We start from the raw sequence: 10,408 nt of genomic DNA, 5'->3' as shown, positions 1-10,408 counted from the left end.
AATGCATTCCTTGCGTTTTTAGCCAATATTATGAGTGCTAGTTTTCATATACGCCCTCCCTCTCGCAAGGGTTCTCACAGCTGTCTGCAAGTCACTAATGGTTAGTGTACAGTTGAGGTGGATGCTATGGCCAGTGCAACGGCTGCTTCCTCCGTCTTTTCTGCTAAACTCATTCTAACCGCACTGCTGAGCTTATGATTTCCTCTGTAGTCCAGTGCTGCTGTAGTGATGTTGTCGTTGCCTTTAAGTTATTTCCGGGAAATATTTTAAAGGGGCCCTGCAACACTTTTTGAGCAGGGTCAAAAAGCGCTGCCAATCGGTAGTCGAGGCTCCCGAGAACACGCGAGCCAAATATTATAGCGAAGCGAGCGGTCTGGAATTTACAATAAATTCTCAAAGTCAGCTGAAAATCGCTCCCTGTTTTCTCGACAAATGATGTATTAGTCCGCAATATATGACGCGATTGTCGGCAGTTCCACCATTGGCTGATGTTATAATCACGATAACACCCTCACTATTACCTTAGTTGTTAATTTTGAGTTCAATAAGTAGATAATATGTATGTTTATATTCTGTTATCGCGTTAAAAACACCGAACAAACATTCATATTAGCACTTCCGGTCTCACCGACAGCTCGTCTGCTCGTAGTTGCGTGGTTGCGTTTTCTTCACCATGTGCAGTGCCGAAATCGTGAATATTTCTGTGCTTTTGACCATCGCCGGTTGCCGTTGAGAGTGGCAGCCGTTCGAGTGTTGCCTCGTCAGCTGGAAACTGCATCATCGGCACGTTCTCACGACCGACCGAGGCAGCGGTGCAGCATTTCTCCGATAACAATGCTGGCGCCGGCTAGCTTAGGATACCTGTGTTCGCTGTATGGCGAGAGTCCCGTTCGCTGTCTGTTCAGTATGTCATTGAGCCGTTCCTCGGCGTATCCTCCCCGTAGTCTCAGGTTCCCGAGAAACCGCGACACAGCAACCAAGCAGACTCGCATTTTCACGGTAGCTGCACACAGCCGGGGGATGGGTCCGCGCTGGCCCGATGCCCCACGATCCTTTCTTCTAGTCTTTAGTTCTTTGTTGTCAGCCCGCCCTCGCTGTGCGCCCGCATTCGAAGAGCAAACAGCATCGAAGTACCGCCACTGGGAGAAGGGTGCACGCAGCTTTGCCGTGTTGAATACGATTCAAGCGCAAGCACTGCGACGAGGCGGCGTATGGGAGTGTGGGTCGAAACTCATCTCAGCTGTCATTCGTTCCAAACGCGCACGCAAGTTTGCGTCCATGGTTGGCAGAGCGATGAAAACACTACGGCAGTTCGAGGTGCACACCCAACATTACCAAACCGACTCGCAGTTTTCAAGCACGCGCGATACACGGTGCCATGGGCTCCGCCGCTCGACGACGACCGCGCGAGCCGACCGGAAGTGGCGCCACAGACCACGTCGCCTCCTCGCACCTCCGCCCTCCCTCCCTTCACGCCGCGCGCAGCTTTCCGCGCGCTCGCTGCGTTGAGTTGAGGGAGAAAGCTGCGGAACGTGATCTCTATAATTTGGTAACACCACTTAGACTTGACGGATTCGAAAAATTTTTGCGGCATGACTCGTGAAGAGCCATACGCCAATAATGAGACTATTCCAATATAACTAAGAAAGGTGTTGCAGGGCCGTTTAAGTTCTTATGTATAACTTACGCTCTTTCTGCTCTTCTGGCCTGATGATGTCGGGGAAACCGAATAATTCCGTTCACACGGACAGCATACCGCTCCCCTAGAGTTGAGTGCGGAGTAATCTGAATTATTCCCATTCATTAGAAAACTACAACGTGTGTATATATTTTGTGGCGGGAGCACCGAAAAACAAACTTGTTTCTTGTGCAGAGATTCCGCTTCAACTATCGACTTCCCGTTTGGAAAGAAAACATGCGAAAGTACAATAGTATAAAAGGGTGATTCTACTTATTGTTTACCATAAATATAGCCTCAAGCATGGATTTAGTTGCAAGGAATGTAACATATGCGTCGACGCGTAAGTATAAGCTCTGTCGCGAAGCACTCCGCTGTCGGCGGCGGCGTGTTACTCCCCGCTCCTGATGGGCCCTAAGCAAACTTTCCACCCTCCCGCTTCTTCTCTCTCTCTGTCGCCTCCTTCCCCTCTCAACTGATGTCCATAGAAAGATGCACGAACATTTCGTCTTGAGAAATGTCAGGCTCTGACCGAAACGTCGACGTAATAAATGAAGTTTTATTGAAGTGCCACCTCTCATACTTATACGGCAACCAAAGGCAACCACTCCTTCAACTTTATATATATATATATATATATATATATATATATATATATATATATATATATATATATATATATAGATATATATATATATATATATATATATATTGTAGTGGATCAGACCAACGAAGTGACTGGCGCGTGAAGGCGAGTCTAGTGAAAGAGAACGAAAAGGATGGAGTTGAGTTGGACCGTGTTTGTCTGAGTTGCTCTCGTACGTTACATTTGGTGGCAGCGGTGACAACGGTAACCCATGCTTACACGGAGCAAGGCTTCTGCTGCGACAGCAATAGTCGGTGGTTCAGCGGTGAACCCTATGGAGGACGATACGTCGTCGCCGGCCGTGGGACCTGCTGTCCCGACTACGGAGGGAAGCTTGGCAGAGGCCGCGGGAGCCCCAGTCTCATCAAACATCCCGCCACCCGCACCCCGTCAGCCTCTTCCGTCGGAGTTTGATGTCCGGGGCGCATCAACTCACCCTCCACAGTCAAGCATCGGGCCCAGTCTACCTATGGCAGATTGCCTACAAGCCCTGGCTTCACAAGGTGAGGCCGACAGAAGAGCGCTCATGCAAGATTTCGAGACTCGCTTTGCTACTCGCCTGCTATCTCTTGAGACCGCGCTTGCCCAGCGTACCTCCACGGCAGATGACGTCGTCGCAGACCTGGCTGCACGGGTCTCTGTCATCGAGGCACAGTCTAGCCGTCAGCAACGTGTGTCCACATCGGCCGAACAAAACAACATCGGTCGAGCTCAGTCTCGGTTTTTCGGAGCACACCTTCTACCACCTACCTTTGATGGTACCACATCGTGGGCAGCATTTCTGGTGCAGTTCGAGTCTGTTGCTACCCTAAACGGCTGCACAGTTCAAGACAAAGCCCAGGTGCTCGTTCTGCAACTCCGTCACGCCGCGGCTGAATACCTCGAGTACATTCCCCAAGCTCGAACTATGAAGCACTGGTGTCGGCGCTCGAAAGCTGATATGGTGACCGTCATCTTCTTCAGCTCTACCTCACACAGCTGAAACACGTCCGGCAGGGTCGGCGAGACCTTCAAGAACTCGCTGCTCACGTCGATAGCTTGTCCCGGAAGGCCTTCTCGGGTTGCCCTACCGCAACCATGGACCTTATTGCTGCTAATGCCTTTGTTGACGCCATCAATAACAGAAACGTCCAGCGCTTCGTCCGCCTCGCTCGTCCGATCGACGTACCATCAGCTCTAGCCGTCGCTCTTGAGGCAGAGATGCAAGAACGCTCGCAAGCAGCTGAAGATCCGTACCGGAGGCTAACCTACACGGACGTGCCCTCCGGGGCCCGAAATTCTCCTGCTCGGCTACACGAGCCTACAGCGATGTTTCGCTGCTACCACTGCAACGACGTTGGGCATTTTGCTCGTAACTGCCCTGGAATGTCCGAGTCACTGCCGAACTCGGTTGCTCGTGCAAAGTTTCCCTCGGGAAACTACAATGCGGGCCGCCGAGGGCAGGACCCCGCATGATGACTGAAGCCCCTCTCCTTTCACTTGGCCCCTTCACCGAGATGCCAACTCTGCCGGTGAAGCTTGGAGTTCCGCCGCAGCGTGTTGAAGCACTTGTGGACACAGGGGCTGCCTTCAGTTTTCTCACGTCGAGTTTCTTGTTTGGAAGATTTTCGGTGAATCCTGCACAGATCGATCGACCCCATCTCGTCCTGGCTGACGGAGCTGCTCTACCTAGTCTAGGCGAAGTCTGCTTGAATGTGTGTGCGCTTGGGAAGAAAGCGAGACATCGGTTCCTTGTCGTCCCAAACCTGTGTGTGCCAGTGATCTTAGGCTGTGATTGGTGTGCAGCGTTTGGCGTTCGTTTGCAGTTTAGCGGCACTGATTGCACCATTGACCTGCTATCTACCACGTCGATACCATCGCCAGCAACTCTTGAAGCCTCCAATAGAGCTTGTCCTTGGCAGTCGTATTTCCCGTTACATCAAGTCATTTACAGCACTGTTCACAAAGTCTGTTCCGTGCTCGCTGCCAACTACCGCATGATGAAAAGTCTGTTCACTAAATTTTCTTCGCAATTCGGCATTCCAAACACAAGGACGTGTATGGCCGTTGGTGCAAACAGGAGTGAACAAGCCGAAGTTGGACAATCATCACCTCTTTTGCATCCTGTGATTACGGCAACTTCAGTTACCATACCCTTGTCGTCTGCTGCGTGGGTGCCCGTTTACAGCCACGCGAAGTCTTTTGCCGACACGGAAATTCTTGTAGAAAGCGCCGTTTGCTCCCGGCCTGGAGGTGAATTCGCAATGCCGCGGGCCCTCCATCACTGTTCCGGCAATACCTTTGCAGTGCTTGTCTTCAATCTGTGCGACAGTAACCTGCGCGTGCCGTCAGACACCGTTCTCGGTACCTGTACGTACCTTGAAGCCCCGTCTGTCGTGGCAGTAGTGCAGCCCGGAGCACCTTCCCCACCAGCTACTTCGCCCTTAGACTGGAATGAATTCAACTTCGGCCCCAACTTAACTCCGTCACAGAAATCGGAGATTCAAGAACTTCTACGAAAATTCCGTAACTGCGTGGCCATGTCACCCATTGAGCTCGGCCACACTCCTTTGTTGCAGCACAGAATCGATACCGGCTCTGAAATTCCTATTCGACATCACCCGCGGCGAGTCTCTGCCTCTGAACGCGCAGAAATCGCTAAGCAAGTGGATGACATGCTTAAACGTGGTATCATATCGCACTCGTCCAGTCCCTGGTTGTCCCCCGTAGTACTCGTCAGAAAGAAAGACGGCACGATTCGTTTCTGTGTGGATTATCGACGACTAAACAGTGTAACCAAACCAGACGTGTATCCACTGCCTCGTCTTGATGATGCCCTTGACCGCCTGCATGGTGCCAGTTTTTTCACTACGCTGGATCTTCTTTCTGGCTATTGGCAAGTGGAACTAGACCCAAATGACGCTGAGAAGACCGCCTTTACAACTCCCGACGGACTATACCAGTTTAATCGCCTGCCATTCGGCCTCTCCAACGCTCCCGCTACATTTCAGCGATTAATGGACCGGGTTCTTGGGCATCTGAAGTGGTCGATGGCTTTGGTTTACTTAGACGACATCATCGTTTATGCTCCTACGTTTCCCGAACACCTCAGGCACTTGGAAATGGTCCTGCGTGCTCTACAAGACGCTCGTCTTTGCATTAAGCCTTCAAAGTGCTTCTTCGGCTTCTCGGAAGTTACTTACTTGGGACACGTAGTCAGCGCCAAAGGCATCAGCTCTGATCCCACCAAGATCCAAGCCATCGCCTGTAGTCCGCCTCCCACCACGGCTAAGCAGCTTAAAAGTTTCGTAGGCTTTGCTTCATATTTCCGGCGCTTTGTCCCTGACTTCGCTTCCCGCGCAGCACCTCTCAACGAATTGTTGAAGAAAGAAGTTCGCTGGAAATGGGGTCCCGATCAAGAAGCTGCCTTCCGCGACCTCCAGACTGCCCTTCAGGCACCACCGGCACTCGCGCACTATGACGAGAATGTGCCGACTATTCTACACACGGACGCCAGCGGGCTTGTCCTCGGAGCTGTTCTCTTGCAACTTAACGAGGACGGCCAGGAGAGGCCGGTCGCTTATGCTAGCCGCCGGCTCAGTGAACCAGAGAGCCGATATCACGCCTCCGAACTTGAGTGCTTGGCGGTAGTTTGGGCAGTCGAAAAATTTCGCCCGTACGTTTATGGTAAAACCTTCACGGTCGTTACCGACAACGTCGCCCTTCGCTGGCTTCAAACAAAAAAATACCTTAACGCTAAGTTAGCCAGGTGGGCTCTAAAGCTGCAAGATTATACCTTTTCCGTTGTCCATCGGAGTGGCGCTCGCCATCAGGACGCTGACTACCTTTCTCGCCACCCGACAGTTCTCAACGGCACCTCGCCAGTCACCGCAGTGCTTGATTTACGCGCCACACAGCCACAAGACGCAGAAATCCTCGATATAATCGAGCGGTTGTCCGGGGAAGTACGCACTCCCAAGCGTCGTCGTGAAAGTCTCGCCGCGTCTTATGTCGTCCGAGATGGAATCCTTTTTCACCGAAATCATCGGGATGGGTCGTGTGTGCCTGTCGTGCCTGCAGCCATGCGACAATCGGTGCTGTTCATGTGCCATGACACCCCGACTGCCGGTCACCTCGGGCTTCACAAGACGCTGGCACGCATCAAAGAAAGGTTTTGGTGGCGGCGCATGCAGACGTCTCCCGCTACGTTTTGTCGTGCACGGTCTGTCAGGCAGGGAAGGCCGTCACAAATCCGCCACCGGTCCCCATGCCACCTATTCATCCTCCGGTAACGCCTTTTGAGATAGTGGGACTTGACCACATGGGCCCGTTTCCACGTACGTCGCGCGGCAACAGGTTCCTCATCGTTGCCACGGACTATCTCACGAAGTGGACCGAAATCAGGGCCGTCCCTAACTCTTCGACGCAGGACGTCTTCACGTTCATAAACGAGTGCATCGTTTTTCGACACGGTACACCACGCTTGCTCATCACCGACCGCGGCACGGCCTTCACGTCACGTGCATTCAGAAACCTATTGAATGACCATGGAATTCAACATGCAGCAGCCACCCCTCAGCACCTACAAACAAACGGTCTGGTGGAACGTACAAACCGTACCATAAAGGACATACTGTCGTCGTACGTGAATCCTAGTCATGACAACTGGGATGAATACGTTGCCGCAGCTGTCTTCGCCCTCAATACGTCACAGCAGGAAATCACACGGGAGTCACCGTTCAAACTTGTCTATGGAAGGACGCCAAGGCTTCCGCAAGAGAGTTTCTTTGGTTTGAACACAACGGCGCACCACCGTCCGGACGACACCAGTACTGCGGAGCTCCTTCGGAAGGCTCCCTTTAGAGCGCACCTGGCCATAGCGCATCACCTGGCGAAATTCCGCTCGCCGTCCCGTGAGAATTACACCGCTTTCAAACCGGGAGACCTAGTGCTGGTTAGACGCAGCCAGCGTGCGCCACGGCGCTGCCAGAAGTTTCTTCACTGGTTTTCGGGCCCATTTCGGGTGGTGAAAGCACTAGGCCCTGTTACGTTCCGCTTGGAAGTTATTCCAGAACTAGGCACCAAAAGCCGAAACCGTGTTTTTCCCGCCCATGCAAGACAGTTGAAACTTTATGTGCCGCGTGATTTTTGTATTCCCGCCTCTTCGTCTTCAAGCTCCGACTCTGGGTGAGAGGGGGTGGCGAATGCAGTGGATCAGACCAACGAAGTGACTGGCGCGTGAAGGGGAGTCTAGTGAAAGAGAACGAAAAGGATGGAGTTGTGTTGGACCGTGTTTGTCTGAGTTGCTCTCGTACGTTACAATATATATATATATATATATATATATATATATATATATATATATATATATATATATATAATGTGAAAAATGGACTGTACAACAATATTTTGGTCCATAATTAGTAGAAGTTGCCGGCTATAAACCTCCCCTTTCCCAATGCCGATGACCGCCATCTCGCCTTGACGTCATGTCCTGCATGGAGCAGAGTCATTGTCTGCTACCAGATCAGCCAGCTTACCACAAGTGGTCAATGTGCTGCTGCTGTGCCCAATGGCAGTGTTTCAGCTGCTGCTAATTGTTTATTTCCAGTGGCAAGCTGAAGGAAGCTGATATAGCTCACTTGCATGAACAATGTTGTCTGTCGTAATGCATATGCTCGCACAACAAGCAGCTTGTTGCGTCACGGTAGCCTGACGCTGCAAATGGCTGCGATCCAACCAATCCCACTTCGTACAATTCAATCCAAGACGTTTGCACCTTTTTTCTTGTGTGCGTGTGGAAGAAGGCGCAGCGCATGGGCGCTGTTCAGTGCAAGTGCCAGTGTGAGGTGCGAGATTTGCATTTGTGTGCACAGTGGAGAGTATGCATCGTAGAAAGGATTACCTCAACCCAGGCAGTGCCTCCGCCATCCCATATTCCACGAAAAGTTACCTTGAAAGGTCAGCCCAGCGTAAGAAGCAATCACATGGACTACAGCAGGACATCAATGTCATTGCCGGGTTAAGCCATTCGGCTGCTCCGGCTGCACACAGTGACGCGCAGACGCCAGCACAGACACAGCCTGAAGACTGATGCTGAAGGCCACTCAGACTCCGAATCGGCACATGAAGCGGCTTCAAGTGACGAGCCGCAGCCTCCCATAGGCGCAGAAGTAACAGAGCAGCCGCAGGAAGACTTAGTGCCAGCAAATCATCACTCTAAAAGCTCCTTAACAGTGAATTTGGTTCTGGAATTTGGCATTTCTTGGAAGGGAGTGGAAGCCCTCCAAAAGTTGATTATGCACGTACTTGCACGGCACGATATACCAGATGCAAAATATAGCTTTGAGAAGAGTGTTGGGGCAGAAATAAAAGCCGCCAGTTTCCACTTCTACTGTGGAAACTGTGTGACGCTCCTTGCCGAAACAAGTGGCGACCTTGCCGAACGAAATTCAGTGCGGGTAACGTGCACCGTGTGCGCACAACGTTACAGAGGCCCGCAGATGCTACGAGAAGCCACTTTTTCATAACGCTGCCCATCGCGAAGTTGCTGTCTTCATTACTTGCAGAAAATGATGCCAGCACTGCACTCCACGAAAAACTCGAGTCTATACACAAGAGTCTGTCTGATGACAAAGATGAAATGACAGATATAACAGATGGCACCCTATACAGAACCCTTAGTCACAAACTGACGTCAAAAAATAACATAACCCTCACTGTTAACAGTGACGGAAGCCCCGTCTTCAAATCGTCAAAATTTTCTGTGTGGCCCATTCAGGTGATGGTGAATGAACTCCCAGTGCACATTAGGCAGAAAAATGTGCTTGTGTCTGCCCTATTTGTATGACCAGAAACATCCTGATATGACTCTTCTATTAAACACATTTGTAGAACAAATGGATGGATTGTCGACCAACGGCATCACATGGAAGGCAGGCAACCAAACTGTGCATTCCAAGGTAATATTTTGTAGTTCTAAAGCTGCTTACTTCTGACCGGGTACATTAGTGTGCCAACTAGTTTCTTTCAGTCATCATTCCTCTTAATTCTTCAGTGTCTAAGCAGTATTTACTGTTTCGCATTAACTGTAACTCTTACAACTTTCTGGGAGAGTGTCCATTTATGCAAAAGCACAGAAAGTTCTTGTAAATGCATTGATGTCAACTGAAAACTGATAATATTCCCCATCCTTTCCATGGCCTCATTATCTGATGCAGTAATTCATTTGTGTCTAATAAAGCAAACAAGCCTTCTATCCATTTCCCTTTTGTTGCACTTTGTTGCAGAGTAGCATTGGCTAACAGCTGCAGCGTGTATTTTGATATAGAAATATATGTTGTCCTTGTTTATGCAGGTGTACTGCTTCAGCTGCCGCGCTGATGCGCCAGCACGGGCAGCCATGCAGCACTTAACCAAGTTTAACGGGTATTACGGCTGTGGATGGTGCTTGCATCCTGGGGCTGCTGTGGATGGTACGCAAAGATATCGCTTAACTGCAGAGCATAGTAAGATTTTTAAGCAATTCTTATGTAAAACCTATCATGTTCAGTGTATCTGGCTTTAGCATTTCTCATCTCAGAGGCAAAAATGTATGTTATGTAGCAGCGTTTCTATGTTTCAAAATTCTGGCTCATTGTCAGTTTTTGGAAATGAGTTGTGCAAGTGAATTCTCGGAAATGCTGCTAAAAGCAAGTGTGCAAGTATTTAAAATCAAGCTAAACTGTCAGTCAACATTTACAATTTTCTAAATTTGTGCGGTTTTCATTTTTTTTTTCGTATTATGCCAAACAGGAACGGTCAAGTATCCTGTGGACACTATTGCACCTGATAGGACAGCAGAATTCATGATCGAGGCCGCTGAAGCTAGAAGACCGGTTCAGGGCGCAAAAGGCGTCACACCTTTGATTAATCTTCATCACTTTATTATATTCTGGGGCTTTACCCCAGATTATATGCATTGTGTGCTTCAATGTGTGGAACGGCAGTTGACGGATGACTGGCTCTCTGACGTAGGCGAGCAGTATTACATTGGGACGCCACGAACAGTGGCGGCCATAGATGAGTGTTTGTGCTCGATAAACCCTTACAAAAATGGCTGGTAA

The 10,408-nt window shown here is 50.2% G+C and overlaps 1 long non-coding RNA gene across 1 annotated transcript; it reads left to right on the top strand.

The window, feature by feature from the left end:
* The first annotated feature begins 8,603 nt into the window (after positions 1 to 8,603).
* On the top strand, positions 8,604 to 10,147 carry LOC125758962 (uncharacterized). Its single transcript, XR_007416502.1, has 3 exons — positions 8,604 to 9,265; positions 9,661 to 9,778; positions 10,098 to 10,147. It is a non-coding gene; the product is annotated as an uncharacterized LOC125758962 (long non-coding RNA).
* Positions 10,148 to 10,408: the final 261 nt, after the last annotated feature.

This window comes from Rhipicephalus sanguineus, chromosome 6 (genome assembly GCF_013339695.2).
Source record: "Rhipicephalus sanguineus isolate Rsan-2018 chromosome 6, BIME_Rsan_1.4, whole genome shotgun sequence".
Taxonomy (NCBI): domain Eukaryota; kingdom Metazoa; phylum Arthropoda; class Arachnida; order Ixodida; family Ixodidae; genus Rhipicephalus; species Rhipicephalus sanguineus.
This window is presented reverse-complemented; position numbering and strand designations above follow the sequence as displayed.